The sequence below is a fragment of the Triturus cristatus genome, chromosome 3_2 (genome assembly GCF_964204655.1).
Source record: "Triturus cristatus chromosome 3_2, aTriCri1.1, whole genome shotgun sequence".
Classification (NCBI taxonomy): Eukaryota; Metazoa; Chordata; class Amphibia; order Caudata; family Salamandridae; genus Triturus; species Triturus cristatus.
In genome coordinates this window covers 947331371-947358942 of record NC_140584.1, presented here as the reverse complement: position 1 = coordinate 947358942, position 27572 = coordinate 947331371, and the positions used below count along the sequence as shown (strand labels likewise).

Below are 27572 nucleotides of genomic sequence, written 5' to 3'. Positions count from 1 at the left end.
TGAATCTACCACTTGCTTATGCTGCCAAGCTACAGATGGCACCATTATGCATACTGTATGGCAGTGCACTGCACTATCTAGGTAGTGGCGGGGAGTAATCCAGTCTGTCAGAAGTTTTGGGATGGGACCTTCCTTATTCACCGCAGCTAACCCTGCTCCACATTACTGATGGTATGGGGGGCAACATATATAAGCGACACTTACTGCTCCTGGGCCTTACGTTGGCAAAACGAGACATGGCAAAAGCATGGAAAGATGCCTCCCCACCTCGGGTACAGATATGGAAAAAGGGCCTAGACTTTTTCATGGGGCTGGAATTACCAATATATAGAACGAGAGGATGCCCCTAGAAACATCCTAAGATCTGGAAGAGGTGGACAGATTATCGGAGTCTGTATTTAAAGCCTATTCCAACTGTATCACTGGTTTAGCGACAGGGGGGGTGAAGGTAGTGTTGAGGGAACAACATGGATGTAACGGTTTAACTTTGCGATTTGGGTGGCTGGAAATGACATGCATTGTATTATTTTTCAGATATATGACACTGTTGGAGAAATGTGTGTGATGGCATCTCATTTTCAATTGTTATTCTGTAATCAAAAAGATCAAAATCATCATTGCTACTTCATACACTGTGCTACTGGATGACCTGGTTAAGCCAGGCTTGCTACAGCTGTTGACAAACTGTTGTGGAAAAGAAAAAAAAAATGTGTAAGATGAAAATATGCATTCTGGAGGTTCAGGGACACTTAAGTTCAAAGGCCACAGAGACTGCAAATCCCTTTGGATTGCTCCTCCCACCCGACTAGAAAACAACAATATATTTGCTGTGGTGTCTGGCTAGGCTAGACTGCTGCACACTCCTAGACACGGACAATAAAAGAGCATGAGCGTAGCCTGGACATGCCCAGAAAATCCAGAGAAATGCACCCAAGCATGCAAATACAGCATGACACAAATATCAAATGGAGAGTGGATCACTAGTCCCAAAAGAACCAGGGTGTGCAAGGACAGTATTCCGTACTGTTAAGAAACAGGTCGACCTTTTTATGGACACCTTTTTATAGTGCACTAGACCATAACTAGTCTTTAAGTGCACACCGAAGAACTTTTAGAACGTTCTCGGATCCAGTGCAATTAAAGACATTTTACTGGCTCTACGAGATATTTAACCATCATTATTATTTGTTCACCACACGTCACCTCACTATAAATTCACAATTTTTTTCTACGATCACTACTAAAACAACCAGTGGGACGACCTCCGGGTGGAGGAAGCATTACATTAACCCGATGATGCTGTCACGTTGATAACAACAGAGCGGACAACGAAAATATACCGCTTTATTTAATAAACGTGATTGAGGGTTTCTTAACAGTACGGAATACTGTCCTTGCACACCCTGGTTCTTTTGGGACTAGTGATCCACTCTCCATTTGATATTTGTGATACTTGAGTAAAGGAAGCTGAGTGGATCAGAGACTCTTCTTTCTCCCTCCAGTTTGATTTTTGAAATACAGCACGACAGCCATATCTATAGACCGAGCAACTGAGTCCATAGATTCAAAGAAACGCATCAGGATCTATTTTGAAGCATCTAGGTCATCACTCACCAATTTAGAGAACAGCGTCATAAGGTCTGGCAGGCCGATAAGAAGTTCCCATAAAGAATGGATTCATCAGCTTAAAATGCAGGTGTTTTAGCATTACAGAGAGCAAAACTACAGGCTCTGAGGAGCTGTGTAGGATTGCACAATTTTGGTCTAAATGATAAACTTCCCTTCTGCAGAGGCAAAGTTCCTTTCAAGGCCTCTACCCCCTTCCAAACTACTAGAGTAGAAGATTATTCATCTTATCAAGCAGGGCTTGAGGGGAAAGAAATGTATACTTTTGGTGAAGTATCTAGGCCACTGGCATTCTGTAACTCAAGGCATCAGTATTTTAAAGTGGTAGGAGGTGACCAGTCATTATTTAAAGTGAAAGCATAGGAATCTGAACTGAAGAATTTTTTCAAGCAGGTGAACGTCTGGATCCTGGAGACTTGTTTAAAATAGGGTTTGCCGTTAAAATGAACCTTTATTTTTTTCCTTGACCATACAGATTACACCTTCCCCCTCTATAAGTTGGGGCGTGGCCCAGAGATTTGTGGATCTTTCGAGAAATACTTAGCATCAATAGCCAGAAGGCATTCACCTGCATGGCGTGCACCGAAGATACAATAAACCCTGATCTAATCCTTTTCAGGGCCAAGGAGTCAGCAGTCAACAAGAAAGAGTCAGGCATTATGGAAAGGTATTAACACTCTGAACGGTCCTGTGAATAGGGCTGCTTCCTCCAGGAAGAAGACTTCTTCTTGTGACATGTTTTGTATTTCTTGTAGGAAGATCTCCAAGGAACATGTTCCCTAAAAGGTGACTTAACTTTGGCAGAGAGAATCTCCTTGGGATTCTTCCTGTGGGCCTTAACCAAAAGTAACTTTGTCGGTCACTCATAAGAATTTTGCATTTGTGAAGGCACAATAAATTGATCCTGGGATTGGGCTCTTAGGTTTACGATGAAGACAAACAGGACGTTGGTGAAGGGCGAGGGAGTCAAATCAAACAATGCTGCTGTTTTACATGCCGATGGGAACCAAGATGCTTACTGCAGCCAACTTGCAACTAACAGAAGTTCTATCACTGTCACAGTGGATTCAGAGTGTACCATCAAGGCAAGCAATTAGATCAAACTTGGCATCCATTGATCTACTACTTAACTAAATTAGCCCTATTGAGATTTCCCACCACATCAGGGTGCTCCAACTTTCTGAACATTATGAGATCCAATAAAATGAACTAGAAAAGACGCATGTTGATAAGGAATAGAGACTATTTTCCTTACAAGTATAAAAGAGTTGAGAGTCAGACACTGTACCCATGGGTGAGCTATGGGGAGTAAATTAATTTGTTATGGGATGGATTTTCTCATGAGCTAGAATTTGAGGGTTCCTCTTTACCATGTTTTTATTCAAAGGACGGTGGTATGCTTACTACGGATTGTCTTAGATATAGTGTTGAAAACTGACATTTCCGATGATGTAAGAGGCTACTTTAAATTCCAAAAGCTATGGACCACTCACAAATAAATCAATTCTCTTGGAAAAATAAGAGAAAGCTGCTAACCCAAGGATTTCCACCTTATCAGGCAAAGGAGCAGTTAAATGCCAAGCAACCCAACATTTGGTATTCATGCTAAGCCTTAGATTCATTACAAAAGGGGGTGGTGATGGACGGAGCATCAGAACCAATCGAACACTCACACCCAGTCAACAGATCTGGGTTTGATCCATCACCATTCTTTAGCCCACTCTGCCACCCCAGTTCAAACATGGCCATATGCAAATCAGTCTGACCCTGTGCCTCATGGGAACAGTCCAGCCCGAACTGCCAAGCCCTGCCTTCCCTGGACGGGAAACAAGCTTCCTAGGACCGGTTTCTGGCATTTCAGCCGTCTTCAGCCAGGCTTGCTTGAATCCAGTAGCAAAGTGAGCAAGGGACTCACGTCTGAGCATACCCTGCCAACTTATGGCGAACAAAGCAGTACAAAAGGGGGTGGTGATGGACGGAGCATCAGAACCAATCGAACACTCACACCCAGTCAACAGATCTGGGTTTGATCCATCACCATTCTTTAGCCCACTCTGCCACCCCAGTTCAAACATGGCCATATGCAAATCAGTCTGACCCTGTGCCTCATGGGAACAGTCCAGCCCGAACTGCCAAGCCCTGCCTTCCCTGGACGGGAAACAAGCTTCCTAGGACCGGTTTCTGGCATTTCAGCCGTCTTCAGCCAGGCTTGCTTGAATCCAGTAGCAAAGTGAGCAAGGGACTCACGTCTGAGCATACCCTGCCAACTTATGGCGAACAAAGCAGTACAAAAGGGGGTGGTGATGGACGGAGCATCAGAACCAATCGAACACTCACACCCAGTCAACAGATCTGGGTTTGATCCATCACCATTCTTTAGCCCACTCTGCCACCCCAGTTCAAACATGGCCATATGCAAATCAGTCTGACCCTGTGCCTCATGGGAACAGTCCAGCCCGAACTGCCAAGCCCTGCCTTCCCTGGACGGGAAACAAGCTTCCTAGGACCGGTTTCTGGCATTTCAGCCGTCTTCAGCCAGGCTTGCTTGAATCCAGTAGCAAAGTGAGCAAGGGACTCACGTCTGAGCATACCCTGCCAACTTATGGCGAACAAAGCAGTACAAAAGGGGGTGGTGATGGACGGAGCATCAGAACCAATCGAACACTCACCCCCTTTTGTAAGCCTTAGATTCATGGTCTTTGAATCAACCAATAAAGCCTCTTTAAGGAAACCGGGTTTTGTTGCAGTTGTCCCGCCACTTTTTGCCTCCTTTGTGGCTTCTGGATGCTGATTTTCGACTTTGACAGTGCAATGAGGCCTGCTAACCAGACCCCCAGTGCCAGTGCTCCTTCCTTAAGACAAAGTGATGTCTGTTTCACAATTGGCCGAGGATTTTGGGACCCCTATACATCCCTTGTAAACAGCCCCAAGGTACCTAGGGCAGGAACACTAATGAGGGTCCCCAAGGGCCGCAAAATATCTATGCCATTGTAAGGGACCTACACATACTTTTCACACAGACTGCCATTGCAGGCTGCATGACATGGTGCAATCCAGGTTTGAAAACATGACATGGCACACTTGTGTGCCATGCTAAAAACACTGCACGGTCTACATGTAAATCACCCCTGCTGCAGGCCTTGGAGCCCCAAGACAAGGTGCATTATAGCAAATGTGAGGACATATCTTCATGATCAGATATGCCCCTATAATGCCCAGTTCCACTGCTGGATATTGTGAGCAGGGAAGCCATCTTAAGGTATGTTCTGGTCATTGGTCAAAATGACTTACCCAGCTACATAATGGCTTAAGTGAAACATAAGATATTTGGTATCAAACACTTCGTATTAATAAACTCACACCGATTCCAGAGATGGATTTATTATTACCTACACCCAGAGGGTACCTTAGAGGTAACCTTTGAAACCTATTAGCCCTCTAGTGTGGTGGCTGACTGATCCTGTTCAGCCTGATCCACTAGGAGCCCAGCTCTCAGAGTTCAGAATTAATGCCTGCTCTGACAGGAGTGTGCAACACCAGCTCCAGCAGGATAGCTAGTAAATTAGCATACCAAGGCAGGGAGTTTCAAAGAGCCCACTACCTTTGATAAGTGAGCCTGGCTTACCCCAAACCTGGGGGATGTAATCCCCTTCCCTGAGGCTCATTTAGCACCAGGACAGGTGGGAAATTAGCTCCACAAGGCGGGGTGTTGCAGCCTGAAGTGAACATGAAAGAAAGCATTCCACCATCTTGGGTGTGATGGAGTTGGGAACTCAGACAGGGTGATGCCCACACCCACAGGTAGTGGTCATCTGGGGGGGGGGTAGTGAATCCAGGGGTAATTAGCCCCTTGGCTACTACCTTTCACTCCCCCGTAACGCCCCTAAATTGAGTATTTATGTGGCCCTCCTGACACCAGGAATTCAGATTTGATTACTGGGAGTCAAGGAAGAACGAAGGACCGAAGAGAGCGAGAACTGAAGACCTGCACCAAAGATTGGTATAAAACCCTGCCAGGTTGTTTGCGCTTCGACCAACGCTTGAGCCAACTATGCCAAAAGCTGGACAACTCTACCCAAACCATTGGAGGACTGCCCAGCACCTCAACAACTGGGGAAGATCTCCCTTAGAGTAGAGGAGCTGCTCCCCTAGATCTACAGGCACCGCAAAGCATCTGCCGGTCTATCGTGTTGCTAGCCATCGTACTCACCGAAGGAGCAGAGCAACAGGAGAAAGGTCTTACTGCTACAGGAGGGCAAACTAGTCTCTTTGCCAAATTTGGAGATGCCGGTATCCCCAGAAACCGCCTAGCACCAATACCCTGGGTATTGGAGCAGTTGCAGCAACCAAGGCTTGTGGGGCGTCCAGTCCGGATTCCAAAAGCACAAAGCAAAACCTACAGTCAAGGGCCAGGCCATCAGGATCCACCAGGCCAGCACCGAGAGTGGCACTGCTGCTGCAGTTTCTCCTCTTCACCAGGTCCCCAGAATGAGTCTCCGACGACTGTGGCCCAACGCCTCAAAGCACCCGCGCTCCACAGCTCGAGTCCGAGGGAAGAGAACATGCGAACGTGGTCCCAAGACCTTCAAGAGCTGAGCCCACCCTTGAGTTTAGCCAGACTGGTCCCCCAGACGCTCCCTTCAGCCTCTTTCTGCAGCAACCAAGAAGCGCAAGAGTCGTCAGCAGCATGACCACACCGGACAAAGCACCACTGCACACGAGCCCCCAGCCTAAGTTAAAGTGGACCAACTGAATCCCTGTATGCCCAAGGCTGGGAGTCCTGCCCCCTCCCCCCCCCCCCACTCCCCACTGTGGGATCTAGCAGACTGCACCCCCCCCCCCCGGCTTTGCTTGAAGCCTCTTTTGACAGCTACCGTTCCCCCCGACTTAAACGGGGCACCAGACGCCGAAAAGCACCTATACACCCTGACGCCCCATAGCCGACCGAGCTGACCTGTTGGTGCTGCCTTGGACCTTGCCTCATATTTATCTTAAGTCCTGAAGAACAGTCATGTAAGTCGTTGCCAAGTGACCAAATGCAATATATGCTTTTCACCCAGAAGATAACATTACAGCTTTAAAAATAAAATACAGTGCATATTCTAAGTCTTGAAAAATTCCTATCTCTAAAAGTACTTCCGTGATTACGATGTTCCTGGAGTCTAAATTCATATACAAATCTGTGTTTTTATAAATTGATGTAAGATTTGAGAGAATGTCTCACTGACTGTGCAATAAATGCTTAACACCATCTTCAGATAAGCCTAAACTGCTCTCCCACACTACCATAAAAGAGAAAATTTAAGGTTATTTTAACCCCTGTAAACCAGTAAGAGCCACTGGACTCTCTGCACAGTGCACCTTATTTTTGTGCACTAGATAGAGAGCCAGCTTTCTACAACTCTGTTTTACCAATATTAAAGATGAGCCAATTTTTCCTGTATCCAAACCTGGATGGAAGATATCCGACTGGAAAGGGTCACCAAATTTGCCTCCATATTACAAATTACAGGAATCACTACCTAAATGGTGCCAGTGTAAATGTAAAATTATCCCCATACCACAATTAGTTGTATAAGGCTTATATAAATACTATATAGAATGACTTTGGAGAGACACTTATGGCCCTCGGCAAACAGATGCTACCACTAGTGTCCGCTTAGCAAAAAAATCACTCAGACCAATGAAGCAGCACCAGAAATTCCAACAATTTACAGTAGGTGGAAAAAACAGGGTATACTAATCAATTGTATCAAATGCGGTTGAGTGATCAAGCAGCATCAGCACTGTTGCCTTACCTCGATCCACAATTTCAACCTCTCACAAAAGGTTCAGCAACACTATTCCTGTGCTCCATCGATGTTGAAAGCTCAACTGTAAAACACTAAGGAAAGGCTGTCTTCAATATACTGAGACAACAGTTTAGTGACAACCGTATAAAAGATTTTTTTTGCCAGAAAAGGGTCTCTGCACCAAGTTAAAAAGTTGCTGGGTCTGTAGGATTCAGCGAGGGTAACAAAAGGTTGAATATGGATCAGTCAAAAAGTGACTGGGGCAGTTCTTTATAGACTGGCGCGGAAATAAAACAACGGACGTTGGTGTGCTGGCGGTAGCATCAATATAGGCACTGTGCATGCCACTTCCGGCACAGCCAATGCTACGCGAAGCCAAACGCAGTCACCTATCGTGGGGAATATTCTAATGTAGGCGTCTCCAACCAGTCGATCGCGAGCAACTGGTAGCTCGCCGAGGCCTGATGAGTAGGCCAGTATTCTGATTTTGTAGCCTTTTTTTGTCTTTTTACGTTTTTCGTCTTTTTTTTTTATTTTAAATGGCCGTTGACCACCCTCACCAAAACCAGCTGCTCTGACAGGCTTAATTGAACGTAGATGGGGCGGGCTGAAGAGTAGGACGTTTGTCACCTGCGTGATCTCTGCGCCACCTGCCTTTCACAGTCTAGCACCGTGCTTTCAAACTGCGCGATGTGTGCTGGAAGTGGCCGGAAAGCTTGGTAGCGTGTAAGTGACCTACCTCTTCGAGTCCGGCACCGCGTCTCTGATCTGCGTGTGGAGCAGCAGATCAATCTAAGAGCCATGGCCTGATATAGTTACGGTTGCTTTGTTAGTTCCGAGCTGTGGCGGCTGGTGGGGCAGTGAGGGGGGAAAACAACAAGAGCAGTCTGCCTGGCCTCAAAGGGTATATTCTGCCGCTTGAAGTCCCCTTCCCCATGATTCTTACACTTATCATAGGAACTGTTAAAATTCACAACAGGTATTGACAGCAATCGAGCAACAGAAGGAATATGCTACTTACCAGTATGCATCTGTTCTTGGCATGTAGAGCTGCAGATCTACACACTTTTGCACAGATCGCCATCTGATGTTGGGCCCGGATGTTTGCAGTTTGTTTTTCCTCTTGGAAAGTCTTTGGAAGTCACGAGGTCGGTGACTCCTCCCTTGGATCGTATTGCGCATGGGCTTCGGTTCCATCCTCAGATTGTATTTCGCCACAGGAAAAGATGGAGCGTAGTAATAACAGTGAAGAAACCCATGTGTGTTGTATCTAAATAAGATAGACTGGAACAGATACAGGTAGCCGGGGAGGCGGGTGGGCGTGTGTAGATCTGCAGCTCTACATGCCAAGAACAGATGCATACTGGTACATAGCATATTCCGTTCGAGGCATATGAGCTGCAGATTACACACTTTTGCATAGACTATATAGCAGTTCCCAACCTTAGCGGCGACCACCGGTATCTGTTGCAGTGGTTTGAAATAGTGTTTTTAGTACAGCCTGGCCCACACTAGCTTGCTGCTTGGTTTGCACATCTACACAGTAATGTTTAGTGAAAGTGTGCGGTGTTGACCATGCAACTGCTTTGCAGAGATCATCTAATGGGATGTTCCCTAGAAAAGCCATAGAAGCCCCTATCTTTCGTGTAGAGTGGGCTTTAGGGGGAACAGATAGCGTTTGTTTTGCTTTGTGGTAGCAAATATGTATGCATTTTAAAATCCACCTAGCTATCCCTGATTTTGAGATGGGGTTACCTTTGTGTGGTGGAGAGAAAGAGACAAATAGTTGTTTGGTCTTTCTGAAAGGTTGAGTTCTCTGGATATAGTAAAGTAAGGCCCGTTTAACATCTAGCGTGTGTAGAGCCCTTTCTGCAACAGTTTGAGGTTGCGAGAAAAATACCGGTATTTCTACCGATTGGTTTAGATGAAAGGGGGAAATGACTTTGGGTAGGAATTTTGGGTTGGTACGGAGAACAACCTTGTTCTGGTGCATTTGGAGAAAAGGTTCTTGTATGGTAAGTGCTTGTATCTCACTGACCCTTCTAAGGGAAGTGATGGCTACAAGAAGAGCTGTTTTCGATGTGAGAAATTGCAGTTCGCATTTATGCAAAGGTTCGAAGGGCGGTCCCATTAGCCTTGTGAGAACTATATTTAAGTTCCACACAGGTGAGGGTGGTACTCTGGGGGGAATTATTCGTTTCAGGCCTCTGAAAAGTGATCGGTGCTGTCTGTTTTGTAGGTAAGCGGCAATTGCTGCGAGGTGTAGCCGAATGGATGTATATGCTAGGTTACACCTTTGTAGATGGAGCAAGTAGCATATGATGTGCTGTATAGATACGTCTAGAGGATTGATTGTGTTATGGCAATAAACAACAAATCTTTTCCACTTGGCAGCGTAGCAGGCTCTAGTGGTAGGGCGTCTAGCTTCTCTGATGACGTTCATACAGTCAGGGGGAAGGTTAAGGTATCCGAATTCTAGGATCTCAGGAGCCAGATCGCAAGGTTGAGCTGAGCTGGGTCCGGGTGTCTGATCTCTCCATGGTTCTGGGTTAGGAGGCATGGTGAGAGGTGTAGCTTTTGGTGTGGTACTACCGAGAGTTCCAGCAGCGTGGTGTACCACGGTTGTCTGGCCCACGTTGGAGCTACTAGGATCAGTGTGAGGGAATGCTGTTGTAGCTTTCGCACCACTAATGGAATTAGTGGGAGAGGTGGAAAGGCGTACGCAAATTTGCCTGACCAGTTCATCCATATCGTATTGCCTTTGGACAATGGGTGTGGGTATCTGGCGGCGAAGCTTGGGCATTTTTTGTTTTCGTGGGTGGCGAAGGTCTATCTGTGGATGCCCCCACATCTGAAAGAACGGGTGAAGAACCTGTGGGTGAAGTTCCCACTCGTGGATCTGCTACTGCCATGGTGTTTTGGACTCCTGGGACATTTTGGGCTAGGAGAAAGATTTTGTGTATAATTGCCCATCTCCATATGCTCTGTGCTAGTTGAGAGCGCTGTGGAGAGTGTGTGCCGCCTTGTTTTTGAATGTAGTACATGGCCGTCATGTTCTCTGTGCGAATGAGGACTGCCTTGCCTAACATTTGTGGTTGAAAGGATTTTAGGGCTAGAAAGATTGCCAGTAACTCCAGATGGTTGATATGGAGTAACCTTTGTTGCGGCGTCCATGTGCCCTGCACTGTGAGGTGTAATAGATGAGCTCCCCAGCCGGAGAGTGATGCGTCTGTTAGTATTATTTGTGGAACCGGGTCCAGGAACGGTCGACCTCTGGAAAGATTTGTGGTGTTCCACCACTGCAGAGAGCGATGGGTGCAACAGTCTACCAACACCAGATCTGTCAGTTGCCCCTGGGTCTGGTTCCATTGGTGCGCTAAGCACTCTTGGAGTGGATGCATCTGGAGTCTTGCGTGAGGCACTATGAAAATGCAAGAGGCCATCATCCCTATCAGTTGCATAAACACTCTTGCTGGAAGGGAGTGTTGAGGTTGGAATCTTTGACGCAAAGCCTGAATGCTTGCAATCCTGGCCGGATTGGGGTAGGCTATGGCTTTTGAGATGTCTATAGTGGCACCGAGGTATTGATGTATGTGGGATGGTGTTAGCTGGGACTTTTGGTGGTTCACCGTGAAGCCTAGCTGGTGAAGTAGTTAGATCGTAGTGGCGGTGTGGTGTACACATTGGTTGTAGGATGTGGCTTTTATCAGCCAGTCGTCCAAATATGGGAAGACGTGAATGTGTTGTCTTCTGAGGTGTCGCCACTACCGCTAGGCACTTGGTGAATACCCTTGGTGCTGTTGTGACCCCGAATGGGAGCACCTTGAACTGGTAGTGTTGTCCGTCCACTACAAATCTGAGGTACTTTCTGTGAGCATTGTGTACCGGAATGTGAAAGTATGCGTCTTTCAAGTCCAGTGTGGTGAGAAAGTCGTTCTGGGAGAGGAGCGGAAGTACTTTCTGAAGCGTCACCATGTGAAAATGGTCTGAATGTATGTATGCGTTTAGGGGCCGGAGATCTAGAATAGGTCGTAGAGTCTCGTCTTTTTGGTATTAGGAAATATAGGGCGTAGACCCCTAAATTTTGCTGATTGGCGGGAACTTGTTCTATTGCCTGTTTTTGTAGGAGGGAGATTACCTCCTGTTTTAGTAATGTGGAATGTTCTTGTGGCATTGGGCGTTGCCTGGGTGGAATGTTTGGGGGGGGGTAGATGTTAACTCTAGGCAGTACCCTGAGCGAATAATTTGGGTCACCCATTTGTCTGAGGCGATGGTCTCCCAGACCTGAAGGAAATTTAGTAGCCTGCCCCCGACCGGAGTGGGATGGTCTGGAGGGAGCGGGGGTAAGTCATTGGGTAGGTGGTGTGGCAGAGCAGGCGGTATTTGTTTTGCCTCTGCCTTTATTGTTATTGCCCCTATAGCCGTCTCTTTGATAACCCCTTGTGAAGGTGGACTGAGCAGGGGATTTGTAGGAATTGTACGCGCTATCTGAGGAGTAGCCTCTAGCCGTACCCCGAAAGGAAGAGCGGCGAAAGGAGCGCCTAGGAGGGTGTGACTGCAGGGCTCCCATAGATTTCGCCGTATCAGTGTCCTTCATTTTCTCGAGGGCCTCATCTACCTTTGGGCCGAATAGGTGTTCTTGGTCAAAGGGATGATTTAGGATGGAGGCCTGTACCTCCGGTTTGAAACCTGATACTCTCAGCCAAGCATGGCGACGGAGGACGACGCTAGTGTTAATGGCCCTGGAGGCTGTGTCTGCTGCATCTAAGGCACAGCGTATGGAGGTGTTAGTTATAGTCTTACCCTCCTGAATTAATTAATTGGCCCTATTTTTGTATCTTTCTGGGAGGTGGTGCATTATGGTTTCTAATTCATCATAATGCGCTATATCGTATCTGGCCAATAGCGCTTGAGTGTTGGCGATACGCCATATATTGGCTGCCTGTGACGCAGTGAGCTTTCCTGACGCGTCCAGTAGCTTTGACTCTGTCAGGTGGTGGTGCTTCGCCTGACGCCTGGGAGTTTGACCTCTTCCGTGCAGTGGAAACCACTAGGGAATCCAGTGGCGCTGGCCCTTTGATATAGGCAGGATCTGTGGGGGCAGCTTTGTACTTTTTCTCTATGCGTGGGTTAATGACCCTAGCCCTGACTGGGTCCTTAAAAACCTCTGGCGCATGTTTTATCACCCCCTTGAGCATAGGTAGTATGGAGGTAGACCTATGTGCGGTATCAAAGGTGTCGAGGAGGAAATCCTCCTCTACTGGATCAGTGTGTAGCTCTACCCCGTGATAATGTGCCGCCCTCTGAAGTAGGTGGTGGAAACCTAATGAGTCTTCCGGTGGAGATGGCCTGGAAGGGTAAAGGTTATCTTGTGGGACGTCTGGAATGTCTGGATTATTGTAGTTGTCCCATGGGTCTGGGGATCCTGTAGGGGTGGGGTCTTGGGGCACATGCCCTGGATCGTAATATGGGTCCCCCTGATCATCATCGTCTGGAGACGGGGTCGGGGAGCGATGAGGTGGGGGTGGAGAAGGCGGAGGGGGCGGAGGTGGAGAGGGTGGAAGAGGTGGAGGAAGTGGGGAAGGCATTCTGAAAGAAGAGGTAGCAGAGTCCTTCCTCTTTGGAGGTGGAGGCGGAGCCGGTATGTCCCAATGTCTCTTTTTAGAAGAGAGTGCCAAATGTCCAGTTTTTGGATCCTTGGCAAGAGTCTTTTGCAAGGGATCCGGTGTAAACAGTTCCGGAGACAATGTTTGTTCCGTCGGCGCCGAAGGTTTCGGGGCCGATTACTTTTTAGGTCTCGCATGAGACAGCGCTTTAGCGCTGCTCTGGCGAGACTTATAGTAAGCGAGTTTTGGAAGTGCAAACGAGTGCTTTCAGGCCTCCAAATACAGTGCATGTGCGCCGGGCGCGCGCACCATTTGGCAGCCTGAAAGCACTCGTTTGCTTTCACTTTCGCGGCCGCTTTGATGTCATCGCGATGTAAATAAAGCTTTTCACCAGCCGGGCCTGCATGACAATGCCTTCCGGTTTTTAATCTCCTGACGCTCGCACAGAACATATTAGCAAACTTCCTCATGCTTAACTACGGCAAAAGGAGGCAATTTGTTAAAATATCAAAGCCCCCGAGCCAGCAACAAAGCCTCCTTTAACTGGGTATTAAGCGTGAGCAGACTTTTCAGCGAGGCGTAGACAAAGCAGACACTCGACATCTTCAAACAGCAACCTGCACGCCCGGTTCCCTGACAGTAAAACTGAGTGTTTTCTTACCTCAGAGAACAAAGCGCCAAGTTAGCGTGGAAAGCAGCTTCGATGTAATATTGTTTAAATGTTTTTACTTTGAAGTTCACTGTGGTCTATGCAAACTAGACTTGCATACATCGATCACATTTTCCTAAAACGCCCCTTGTTCTAAGATGTTTTAGTTAGGATTCAAAATGCCAGGCCGACGTATTGGCTTCGGCAATGCTTGCTTGAAACGGAGTTCCACCCCAGTGTCTGTGACGTCACCATGCCCCTGTGTGCTTAAGCCAGTCACTTCAAAGACGTGGCGCTTTCTGTATTTGATCACATGCTACCACCAGTCAGGCCCCTTTCTCATTGTCTTCACGCTGAGTGAATAACCCACGTGTGATTAACAAAAGTAGTACCACAGGAGGCCTCATTTCACCCACATTGCCTCCGCCCCAACACCAAAAGAAAGGAGGCGCAGGCATTTTGAACAATAATTGAGAAGGAACATTCGCGCCTAAACTCAAGACATTAGATTACACAGTTGGTGCATTTACGACTATCCACAATAAGCAGACCCACAGGCAGACACAATGACAGACACTCAGAGAGCCAGACACACACTCATACACAGATACAGACTCGCATCTAGACACGCAGACACACAAGCAGACCCATTTACAGACACTCAGAGAGGCAGACACACGCACCACGCATACACCCAAACACAATTACACACTCGCACCTAGACACACAGACACCCGTACAGACACATACAAACACACATACAGACACGCACGGAGGTACACACACAGACGCACTCACACAGTTACCAGGGCCCGTATTACATAATGGGTGCACTGTTACCCTCTGTCCCAGGGCACAGCTTTCAACAGGTGTCCTGGATTCACGCAAGGTCAGTGCAGCCTATTACAAGTAATGTGCTGCCCCCAAGGCAGCAGCAAACTCGTGCTGGTAATAGTAAACGAACGATCTGTGTTGTTGCTGAGGACTCCCTGCTCTGTTCTGCTTGTCTTGAAGAATGTGCTTCCTTGAGATAAGCACAAGTTTTATGGGGTGCCTTTGCTCGAATTCCTTGTCTTTGCTTTTGAAGTGTAGTGGGGGGCGGGGGGTTTATGACCCCTCTATCCCTTTGCTTAGCAAACTTTTTGCAGGCATGAGCTGCATCTGGTGTCGCGTTAGAAGTTCTAGAGCCCAGATATTTACTCTTTGCGATAAAAAAACAAGCATTTGCAATGCAATAGGTCTCGCATTTATACGAGTTTGAGCTATTGGCATTGTACATGACAATGCTTTTTATTTAAGTTTGGGTTTTTTAAAACATAAATAAAAGGCACTGTCATTTACAATGCCAATAGCTCAAACTCGAATAAATGCGAGACCTATTGCATTGCAAATGCTTGTTAGGCTTTTCCGTGCCGTGCTTAGCACTGGGCTTGGGAACCTCCGTTTTCTTGGTCGGCGCCGAGGTGGGCTTCGGCGTGGAAGTGTCGGTGCAGAGGGCCTTATGGGGTTTGGTCGGTACCGAAGATGGCGTCGGTACAGAAGGGCTGGGTTTCGACACCGAGGACTTCGGTGCGGAGCTCGGTGTCGAGGTAGAGGCCGTTTTTTTTTCGGTGCCGAAGTATGTTTCTCAGCACCGCTGGAGGGCTGGCTCGAGCCCGAGCCGCCGGAAGGCTTATTTGGCTTCTTCACCGGGCCCGAAGGTGGGGTGTGAGAAGCAGCGTCTCTGGTCTTGCCTAGGCCCGGAGGCGAAGGCGTGACCGAAGCCTTTCTGGGTGTGGGTACGGGAGGGGGTATAGTACTCACGACCCTCTGCGCCGGGGTGATGTCCTCCACATCGGAGTCGTCGGCTTCGGAAGCACTGACGAGGTCCTCTTCGGTGTGCTGCTGTCCCGGATCTTCGACGTCGTCCCCGAAGATGCCGACTGGAACGGAGATCGAGGAGTGCGCCATGTTTCGTCTGGCTCTTCGATCTCGAAGTCTTTTTCGATCTGAAAGACTTGCAGGCCGGACAGTCTTGAGCCTCGTGTTCAAGGGAGAGGCAGAGGTTGCACACCTCATGAAGATCGGTGTGGGGGAATTTGGACCCACATCGAAGGCACTTCTTGAAAGGAGTTCTTTCCATCAGCCGGGACCGGAGCTTGGGTAGGCCCGATGGCCGCCGTCGACGACTGGAATCGAAGATGTGTCGAAGAGAAGGTGACTGAGGAGATCTGGATCTGAACAATACCGCGATGAGCGAGGATTCCGCTTCGATAGTCGAACTGGAAATGTTCGGAACCGGAGCGCGAAGTATTACATCCGAGCCCGATGGCGGAAAAAAACAATCTGAGGATGGAGCCGAAGCCCATGCGCAATACGATCCAAGGGAGGAGTCACCGACCTCGTGACTTCCAAAGCCTTTCCAAGAGGAAAACAAACTGCAAACATCCGGGCCCAACACCAGATGACGATCTATGCAAAAGTGTGTAATCTGCAGCTCATATGCCTCGAACATGTATATTTACATTTTACATATTTGAGAAGACAATTATTTATGGATTCCTGGCAGCTTCTTGTGGTGTGAAGGCTGGTGCCTAGAGAGAGAGCTTGAGCGCTGCTGGGTTTACACAACCGAATACCTTGGTTGACTAAAAATAGGCTGGATTACTCCATCAGCAAAGGACAGAAACAGTGTAAATGGATAAGGATTGGAAGAGCAACTTCAGCTCAGCCCTTAGAGGTGATCTAAGGTGCAGATTCAGTGCTACTTTAAGGGCACTGCAGGCAGCTGTTTTACAGCTCTGCTACAGTATTTTCAAGAGGACCCCAGGTTGTATGCTGCACCAAGGGTCCAACTGGTGGAACAGAAGTGAACTTTCTCCTCTCGCATTACTGCAGGACAGAGTCCATGTGGCACCTAAAGGTACCACAGGGAATGTATATGGTTCAATACTTACATGCTCCCACTCTCAGAGGTCATCAGGAGATATCAGTTCAAATGCAAAGGTAATATAGAGCAGGAGGAGTGAGGTGTGCCAGGGTCGAACCCACACCCTGGAATACAAAGGTTTGGAGAGGTACAAATCCGGAAAGCAAGATGTATCTGATTGTAGCAATGCCATCAAAAACAGGTCCAAGGTGCTGCCTCGGACTAGGCCGTTCAGTGGACAAAAAGCCAGAGAATAGCACAGATCTAATTCCAGTGAGCAGCGCGACCCTTTATGAAGAAATTTTTTATTTTAGCAGGAGGTGCTGCAGATAGATTATGGTGCGTGGAGGCCAGTTGACAACAGGTTACATAGATCAAGTTGTGATGGGCCCTGGGTGTGAGAACATGTACTAGGCAGCACACTACATATGTATTCTATTATGTGTATATATTACTTCTATTCCGAGTTTGAGAACAGATATTCCCAGAATCACACAATTGAGCAGTCAAGCGACGGAGCTGGGATTAGCGTCTAGGTCTGTCGTTTCCAAGGTCTCCCACAGAGCTTTACTATGGACATCCAAGTGGAAATGTGTAGTATACGGTATAGTACCTGCAGCTCATGTGGTTAACTATGATGCAGGGAGTCTGGTAAGGGAATTTTTATGCACAATCATGAGAGTAAGAGAAGGCACCACTTCTCAACACTGCATGGACTGGATGCTTTGTGCAGCTGTACCCAGACGCTATCCACCATGATCTTTCACAATGTTTTTGAAGAAGTTGCCTGAGGCTTGTGGGAACCATTAGGCGCGCTCTCTCTCTTACGCAGACATACTAACACGCAAGTTCTTAGAGCTCCCTGAACCAAATGTTAATACCTCAAAACATGAAATGCCCACAAATACATCAGGTGCATAACAAAGCTGCCTCTGTTCCGTCAATCAGCTGTTCTATGGCGCCTTCCATAAATAGATGACTATTCCGGGCTACCGTGCCACTTGAATGGTGACCTCGAAGACACTTTACTTACTGTGTTGCAGGATTTTTCTATTGACTTGTAACTGAAAACGAACATGTACCCCGGACTCTAATTTTGAGCCCCGAAGAAGCCCCATTGGGACGAAACACGTTGACTAAAAGGACTATAACTAGTGGAATTTAACAACTTGTTGTGTTCATCGTTTTCAATAGAGAATTTAGGAAATAAGGACATAATGACTTGGCATATTCTTCAGATCATCATGAACAATCAGTGTCTAACTGACTGAGTGTTTACATAATAAATGTGTGCAGAATCCATGTTTTTATTTTGATTGCCTATCCAATTAGGATTGGTTCCTTATTGGTAAATTTCCGACTAAAGTGCAATAAGCTGGTTACCATCAAAACATTAACCACATGCTTCTTCCGGTCAAAGTTCATTCTAAAGTGCAATATTGTGATTTTCCATCTAAACATACTTTAAAAGACAGAGTAAGTAGAAGAAAAAGGAAACATTCATCTTCTTCCCTCCAAGTACCGCCTGTAGAATTTACTACAAATACTTTCCAAAAATTTTACAAAACTGCAGTGCATAAAAGTGCTAGAGTGCAAAAGAGAAGAAAAAACAACTTTTTTTTCCTTTCTGTTTCCTCGGCCCGCTCTACCTTTTTTTTTTTTTTTTGGGAATCGACCCTACGTCTCCGAGAAGATCTGTAACCTCTCCATAAATTGCCACGCAGCATTGAATCTTTTATTAGCACCTACTCTCTTAGCATATGCTTCTTCAAATTTCCAAGTACCAATTAATTTATTCAACCACTCTGAATAAGTAGGTATTTTTGTAGACCTCCAATTCTGCAGTATCAGTGAATATGCCACGAGGGAGGCAATGGCTACAAATGTCTCTTCCCCGCTCGACATTCCGAGTTTTTGTCTCTGGCTTACAAGACCAAAGAGTGCAAATTCAGCGTCAGGATCCAAGCTTTTCTGTACTCCCCAGCTTAAAGCCGAAAAGATAATCTCCCAAAATAGTCCTAGCTTTGGGCAGGTAAAAAAAAATATGGAGCCAACCTCCCCCGCCTAACATTTGGCAGCGAAAACATTTGTTCTCTAGTTCTGGGGAAATCTTGTGGAGAGCTTAGGGAGTATAGCAAGCCATCCAGCGTGACAAAAAAGCCATTCTTTTAAAATTACCCGCTCTTAGGGCCTTACTGCCTAGCTGTGCAATGGCCTGCCATTCCCGATTTGAAAACCTACATTGAGTCTCCACTAACACTTTTTCTAAATGATTATTAACCATGATAGTTTCCCCTTTTGACTGTATACAACGATACCAATTGCCCACTCCTCTCAATGTTGCTCTACATAAAGCAGTCACGAGTGGAGTTGGAGGAAGGGGGGTGGGAGGGGGCCCATATAAGAGACCGTACTTTTTTTTAGTAGTTGTGAAATCTGAATGTATTTTTTTTTTACAAAAGAGTTACTCGGGGCGCCACACCTCGCTTTGATTTCTTGCAAGGTAATGCCTCAACTGGCCACTAAAAAGTGCCCCAGCTCTTTAAATCCCCAATTAGTCCAGGACCTTAGATGACTTCCCTGAATTTGAAGGCCCAAGCTCTTACATACGGGTAATTGAAAAAAAATAAAATCCTGTTGAGCAGGACTGTTTCGAATAAAAAAACTGGAGTCTCTAGGTGTACTCCTGCAGGGTCTTGTACCTCATTTTTTGGGGGAGTTTAGCTGTTTTCAGAAATACCGGAACCTGTGAACCTGCTTCTTGCACCATCTTCTCTATGAAAAAAAATTAATCAACAGAACCCTTGCGGTCAAGTAAACGGGCGGTTGAATCTAAAAAGGATGCTTCATAGTATGTATGGACTTAAGGGAGTGCAAGCCCCCTGACTAATGTCAAGTTGGAGAACTGAAGGTTTTACTCTCGGAGCCTTACTATTCCAAATAAACTTCCTAACAATGTTTCCAACTCTTTAAAATAGGTTGTATTAATTTTTATAGGGAGATTTGTGAATACAAAAACAAGTAGGGGTAGAATTGACATTTTTTTTTATAAGAGCCACCCGGCCTATCAATGTGAGTGGTAATAACGACTACTCTAACAGCTTTATGATTTTTTTCCTCGTAGCTTCATAGTTTCATTTATAAATGTCCATATCTTCACTGGTAACATGAATCCCTAAATATCGGATTGGATAGGGGGTAAGGGCTTGCGGTTTAAAATTGTCAGGAAGCAAATCAGTCGAAGTATTCATTGTTAAAACCTCAGTCTTATGATTAATTTTGTAACCTCCAATTAATTAAAATTGTGTAAATTCAGATGATAGTGAGTCAATATTCTGTCTTCCCGGGCTGAGATGAAGAATAATATCAGCGAAGAGCTTCAGTTTAGTCATACCTGGTATTGGTGCTTTAATATCCATATTGTTGCAGATTCTAGTGGCTAAGGATTCAATAATAAAGGTAACAAGCATTTGCAATGCAATAGGTCTCGCATTGTTAAAGTTTGAGTTATTGGCATTGCTAAATAATGCAACACCAATAGCTCAAACTTTAATGTGAGACCTATTGCATTGCAAAAGCTTGTTTTTCCTCGGGTTGATGTATTCTTAGTGTCCTGATGATGACCTATTTATCTAAATGTCGTGGACTACTTCTACGGACCCAATTTGATAGTACATAACATAAGAATAAAATGGCCCATGTTGTTACTTGATACACACTTTTAGCCTTGTCACATGTGTGAATCACTTGTATGAGAGCATCAAGCATATTTCTCACCACACACCCACTGTGCTGTCACATTGTTTTAATTTCTTTTTTATATGAGATTGAATAAATTGATCATTTGATGTATTTGTACATTTTTTTTTATATCAATGGTCTTGGACCCACCGTTATTTATTTACTTTGCACCATGTTGCACTGCAGCCCTAATGACTTCTCGGGCTGTTATTGCTGAGGGGGCAAAGGGGACTGCGCTCTGGGAAAGCACCTCAGACCACAATGGCACCCATGTGCGAGATGCAGGCAGCACTAAGAAGGATAATAAAGAAAGCAGTGATATCTGCAAAGACTGTCTGCTTCATGAGCAGAAAGTGCTAGACTCACTGGCATACATACCACACACTCTCAGATACCATCCAACTGCAATGAATTATATTACAACAGATACACATACCTATCACATACGAATAACCAGGAATATGCATATATAACAATTTTCCACTAATCACTTACTACACACATATACCACTTTTCTCAAACACATTACACACAGGCACACACATCACTCCATCAAACAAGAATCACATGTCTATAAAAATGAATGTGCCCTTGTCTAATGTAACTGGTGCTCATGTAAAGCGCTCAAATACGTTTGAGTTGAGTTGCACTATATGAAACTTCAGAAAAATTAATCCAAAGGAAGAGTATGACAGAGTATATACTTAGCACGACATGTTCATTAACACACACATCACAAAGACATCTTGACATATCACACACAAAAGCACACACAGATACAGCGATCGTGTCGCAAAATACACATTTCAAAGGCAAAAAGCATAGCCAAGCACATCACATACAAATAAAACACATATGCACCAATCTCAAAAATTACACACACTTTTGTGCAGTTTTATATAGCACGAACTCCACCACAAGTTAAGTGCTTTACATGAGCACCAGTTAAATTACACAAGGTCACATTCATATTTTAAAGGCTTGGGGATATGAAGCGACTGGTCCAAGAATCCCAGTTTGTTGTGCCGATGTCGAGACTCGAGCCTGGTTCCCCTGCTCCAAAGTCAGCAGCTCTAGTAATGCCACATCTTCTCCCACATCACATATCAAACACACATTCCACTTTCACGCTTTTCAAGCCCACAACTCACTCACACAGGCATCTCACAAATAAGAAAAATCACATCATATCATACGCGTTCGTAGGATGGCACGACGTAACACAGACAAGTCACATAGGAACATACATGACAGCAAATCTCAACTACGTCACATATGCACTATAGGCAGATACCACACATAAAGGGACAATATCACTACAGACACATATATTGCAGACACACACATAACCACAACACGAATATATCAAAATCAAACGAGAGATCACACACCCACCACTCGTCATACATACACATGTGAGCTTCTTGCACAGCACACAAGCATGAATACATAATGCAAACCAATAAATTATCATGACATTAATAGTAATAAACCAGTTACTGAATAACACACATCATATGGAGAGAGCACATAAACACCACAGATAGCCTGTTTCACCCCGCCACAAATAAAACATTGACAAAGCCACATAACTTTTGGATATTCGAGATCTTTTTGGCTTTGTCAATGTGGTGACTGCTGCTGTGAAACTTGGACGAAAGTAAAGGGAAACAAGGGCAATCGGTGCTTATGCTATATAAATAAAAACATGTCTATAAAAAGAATGTGCCCGGATCAACTCTGCAATGCAAATTTAAATATGTCTGCACTTTAGGAAATGTTTTAACTTTATGTGCTGCACGTGCAACACCACTTTTAAAAGTCTCCATCCGCCGCTGCCTTTCACGGTAGCCAATGGGAAGCCAGCGCAAAGGGCAAACGGAGAGCATTTACAGGGGCCAATGGGAAAGCCCACAGATGCACTGCATGGAAGCACCGGCCTGCTGGTAAGACCACAGGGATATGAATCCGTGCGCCCATTTGATAATTAAGCAGCCTTTCTTTTCATGTTCAGAGCACTCACCTGCAGCTGCTGCAGTGAGTATTAGCCGGGTTCCCACGCGTCACGTCCCCAATACTAATTACTGCGTATTTACACACAAACATCTGTAAAGGTGCGCTCGTCTCTTGCTTTAGTCTTAGAAGCGAAAACGCATTCGCAACTTCTTAGCTGTAGAACTTCAAACGAAACAAACGAGACGCTGCTGGCACAACAGAGAGAAAGACGCAAAGCTTAGCTCTGAATCGCGGGAGGAAACTGATCCCGTGGACGAAGCAGCCGTGCTCACCAGGAAGGAATGCTGAGTATATCAAGGGTGCGTTTGCATTCACTTAATCTTTGCGCAAAACACCGCCTCCGAGACCATCAGATAACAAGTAGGAAGTGGGATAAGGGAGGGGGAGGGGGGCAGGCAGAGAGAGGCACGCAGGCTGGCAAATGGTGAGCACTTTCGCGGCCGCTTTGATGATCTCCTTGGCCGCGTGGCTCACTGAGAACATCAAAGCGGCCGTGAAAGTGAGCACGCAGGCTGACAAATGGTGCGCGCGCCCAGCACACATGCACTGTAGCTGTTGGCCTGTCAAAAGCCAATAGTCTGCACTTCCAAATCCCGTTTACTATAACTCTCGCCAGAGCAGCGCTAAAGCGCTGGCTCAGGCAGGCCCTAAAAAGCACAGGGGAAAGTGGGCACCCTTGCCTGGTCCCCCGATTGATGTGGACCATCCCTGCTGGATTAGAATTAATAATCACCTGTGCCTGGGCCCCTTGATAGATATTACATAGCATTTTTATAACCTGGGAGGGAATCCCATACCTGCCCAGACCATAAAAAAGGGCATCCCAATTCACTAGGTCAAACGCTTTTTCTGCATTGACTATCATGATGAGAGATGGAGTTTGATTTCAGATGAAAAAGTCAAGTGCTTGTACTAAAAATCAGTATTTGTGGACATTAACCTCCCTGCAAAGAACCCTGCCTGGTCTTTTTGGATCACTTTTTGTGCAAGTGGGGAAAAGCGCTGTGCCCAAATTTTCATTAACATTTTATAAATCGGAGTTAAGTAGACTAATCGGCCTAAATGAGTTACTCTCTCTGGGATTCTTCCCTTTCTTTACAAAGCGGACGATGATAGACTCCTTAAAAGCGGTCGGAACCAGCCCCTCCATTTTCACATAATTAAAAAGCTCTACCAAGAAAGGTGTTAATTCTTTGGCAAAAACATTATAAAATTCTATTGGTAACCCATCATTGCCACACGCTTTTCCTCCCGACCTTAAGGCAAGGGCTAGCTTAATTTCAGCTACTGTAATCTCAGTTTGAACCTCCTCTGCCTGGCTATTTGATAGCAGTGGAAGATTGATGCCCCCTAAATATTGTTAGATTGCCTCTTGCCAGACCATATATTTAGTTGCATACAACTGCTCGTAATGCTGCAAAAAATCTTTGAAATCATTTTCTTAACAGTCACCGGGGTTCTTATGTTGGGCTCTGGAACTTCAGTATTTAGGGCTGGTTCCTGTTTTATCTTAGTGAACCAAGCCAGCAGTTTGCCTACCATTTGACTTTCTTCGTAGACACGCTGCTGGATCGTTCGGGAGCTGTTAATTTCTTCGAGAATAAAAAACTCCTTTAACTCCGGTTTAGGTTTTTCAAGCTGGCCTTGCTCATTTCTTCTTAAAGGAGCGTTTTTCTGAAGCAAGGCAAAATCAACCACCGACCGGAGTTGATCTATAGGAGTCCTACGAGTTTTGGACTGTGTGGCCATAAAGGCAACCAGCTTGCCATGAATTGTGGCCTTAAAAGCCTCCCTGACTGAAAAAAGATCCGCAGTGCCCGCAATGACTTAAAAGAATTCCACTATCCATTTTGTAGTATCCAGTAGCCATTGTTGATTTGAAAGAAGGAGTCGACCCATCTGCCACCTGGATCTCATCCTCCTGACCTCATCTATTTCAATGAGATATCAAAAAAAAGTCAATGCGTGATGCCGACTGGAATTGTCGAGAACAACAAGTATATTCTCGTTCCTCACAATGGGCTCTACGCCATGGATCTATTAGCTGATAGTCCTGTGTAATAACATTGATTACTTGTTTAGTCTTCGGCTTCAGGTGTTTATTTTTATTCGAGCTGTCTTTCGTAAAGTCCTGAATATAATTGAAATCGCCGCCAAAAAGGATTTGCCCTGAAGCCCCTCTGAGCTGCGTATTGATCTTTACCATAGCTACCGGGTCATCTACAATAGCACCGTAATAATTAATAAAGAAAAAAATATTCCCGTTTAAACTTATGACCCAAAGCCATCGACCACGTGGATCCCTCTGTACTTGGAAAAATTCCCAATACACTCCCCGACTAAAATATAAGGCGACCCCCCTTACTGCCGACCCTGCTGACGCAATAAAAACTTTAGAGAACATTTTAGGTATAAAATGCTTAGGAGTGTTTGTTTTTTAATGAGTGAGTGTCTTTAAGGACTGTGGTGAAAATCAAGCTATCCACCTTATTATCCCTCCATACTATCGTTTGTTTAAAACACCGTTTACATTGACCAAAATGATCCGACATTTAAATTTCATTTCTGAGATTCATGCTTATATACTGCAATGATTCATTCAGCACAGTACACTGTTTTCCCGCCATCTGATTCCTATGATCCTGCTAATTCTTTACCCCTTGCTCCCAGAACCCACCTGCTCCCAACACCTCCCCTTAATTAAACCTCTCCAGGAGACGGAACAAGGGCCCACACCCCCCATCTCCACCCTCCCCAAATTCCTCTCTATGGGTTGTCTTGGTGCTTCACCCAGAGTGACCCCTGCCCCCCCCTACCTGCAGCCGCCCCCTAACCTTACATTTTAATACTACTTATCTATTTTACAGAGGAGATTTCTTTCAACAGGTCCTATGCTTCCTCTATATTCGCAAACATGTGGAACTTGTCCCTCACTAACACCCTTAATTTTGAATTTTGGGCTAGACGCCTGTGCGCCGTGCTTTAAAGAGAGTAATTTACCAAATTATTTACGCCAACAAGCGACTGCTGCTGACAAATCTGCTAATATTCGACAGTTTGAAACACCATCAGTTGTAAATTGTCTCTGCTGGATTGCCTTAGATAAAATATGCTCCTTGATGCGGTAGTCGGTAAAGTTAATCAAAATTGTTCGAGGGAATCTTGCATTCGGCAAGGTATGTGAAGGGACCCGATGCACTCTTGTTATGGTGAGATCGCCTGTAAAATTCTGAGCGCATGCCCTTCTTGATGAAAGATTCGACCCATTGGTGGAGTGGAGACCCTTCACTCCCTTCTGGGACCCCCACTATGCGCAAATTTGCACGCTGTGAGTGGTTCTCAAGCTACTCTAAATTATTTTACAAGAAGACTCTCTTTGGTGACCACAGTCCCCCGTTTTTGAATTGTAGTCATTTGATCCTCGAGATGCACGATCCTCGATTCTGCTTCATGCATTCTTGTCAGCAGACTTCCCACTGCTTCTTAGATCTTTGAGAGGCGTTGATGAAAGGATGCTATCTCATTGGCTTGTGTGGTCTTGAGCTCCCTTATCTCATCCACGTTGAGATTCAACATAGTTTTTATGTTGCATTGCAGAGGAGTTCCTTCTTCCTGAGATTGTATCGACGGGGTGGATTGGAGTTCTTCGTTTTCTTTCGGGATCCCTCATTGATGGCCTGATACCTCCAATCCTGTTTTACTTAGCTTCTGGGCTGCTGTGAGTGCAACAGTAGACATGGCTACAGGGGTAAAGGAGATAGTGAGACCAGCGACTGTTCCGTAAAAAGGCAGTTGTCTTGATGACGAGAGCTGTGCTCATTCTTTCATCCAGGGTAACTAGTTGATCCGCCGATTCTTGGTCTTCCCGCGAGGAGCTGAATGGTGTCTTCCCGGAAAGCCCTTTAAATTGCACAGCTGGAGCCGGGATGGCCAGGGGTGTTTTGACTTTAAAAAACAGTGAATACTCCTTCGTACTTTGCTTGCCAGTGTCTTTTCTGCTATTTTGTGAAGGAGGAGTTACTCACTTTACTCTTTACACTTTCCCGAGCCCCTGTTGCTAAGTCTTTTATTCTCTCGATATTTTGTCGAGTAGGCCCTTTTCTTGATGTAGATTTGAACTAGCCACCGGCTCTCCATCCGCGGTACTCTATAGCTGCTATTGCGGTTTCCCTTGCTCCAAAGTCCTGGCTGTTTTCAGCCAGCTCTTCTTCTGAACTCGCCGAACAAGAGTGTAATAGAGCCGGTTTGTGTCTTTCGACTATGCTCTGCTCTTGCTGCCGCTGATGATTCCTTCGCTTGTGCTAGTCGTGTTTTGGCTTTAAGGCATGAAGCGAAGTCTACTTTGGCCATTGTTATTTTTAGATGCTTTCACATCTTTCTTTCACCTACAGCAAAGGCAAAAAGCCTCCTGGTACAAAAAAGGGTGTGATTAATCCGATCGGGGTCACGCTGACACCTCAAAGTCCCGCTTTCATTTATTATTAATAGTGCCCCCCAGGAAGGATTCTTGGGGGGAGGGGGGGATCCAGAGCCACTAACCGAGCTTAAGGGGAGAAATCTACGGGCCCCACTTCCACTCCCCTCTACTTCTAGGACTCTTGCCCCCTCTTTCCCCCTTATAGTACACCAGATTCCAGTCTTAGTCCATAGAATCTGCCAGTTACTAGTTGAGGCGCTCACCTCCAATCCCCCCAGACACAGCGCGACCTCCAGTGTTCCTCCGGGTTGCTTTCCAGCCATTTATAGTAATTGCCTCCACAGTCCGCGTCTTCTTTTTTTTTTTTTTAGTACTCCAAACGAAAAGAGTGCAAAGAGCGCAAGGTGCTAGCAAAAATCAGCAAGGAGGAAAAATACAAATCCCCCTCCCCTGCACTCAAGGTTGGAGACCGTCCAGCATCAAAGCCTTGGGGCGCACAGGGCCTTTTGCCTGCCTTAAACGGCCTTCATTGCAGCAATTTAGTCGCACACCATGAGCCTGGAAAAGTGAAAAATCCTGGCTTCCTGCTGCTCTCCACTACCGTAGTCGCGCTCCATACTCCGACAGCAACTCGGGAAGCATTCGCGCACGGCGTGCTGCCTACTCCACCTGCGGTGCATCTGATCACAGGGAGCGGCCTCAAAGGGGGGGGGGGGGAGGGTGAACTAGTGGTCACTAGCCGCTATGTGCCATGGGCATCGTGTCCGGCCGGGCTCCCCACAACTCAAATAATCAGCAACACTTCTCTTCCTGATTA

The 27572-nt window shown here is 46.0% G+C and overlaps 1 protein-coding gene across 8 annotated transcripts in view; it reads right to left on the bottom strand.

The window, feature by feature from the left end:
* Window positions 1–27572, bottom strand: part of GGNBP2 (gametogenetin binding protein 2) — a 407447-nt gene that overhangs the window by 218906 nt on the left and 160969 nt on the right. The window lies entirely within an intron of this gene.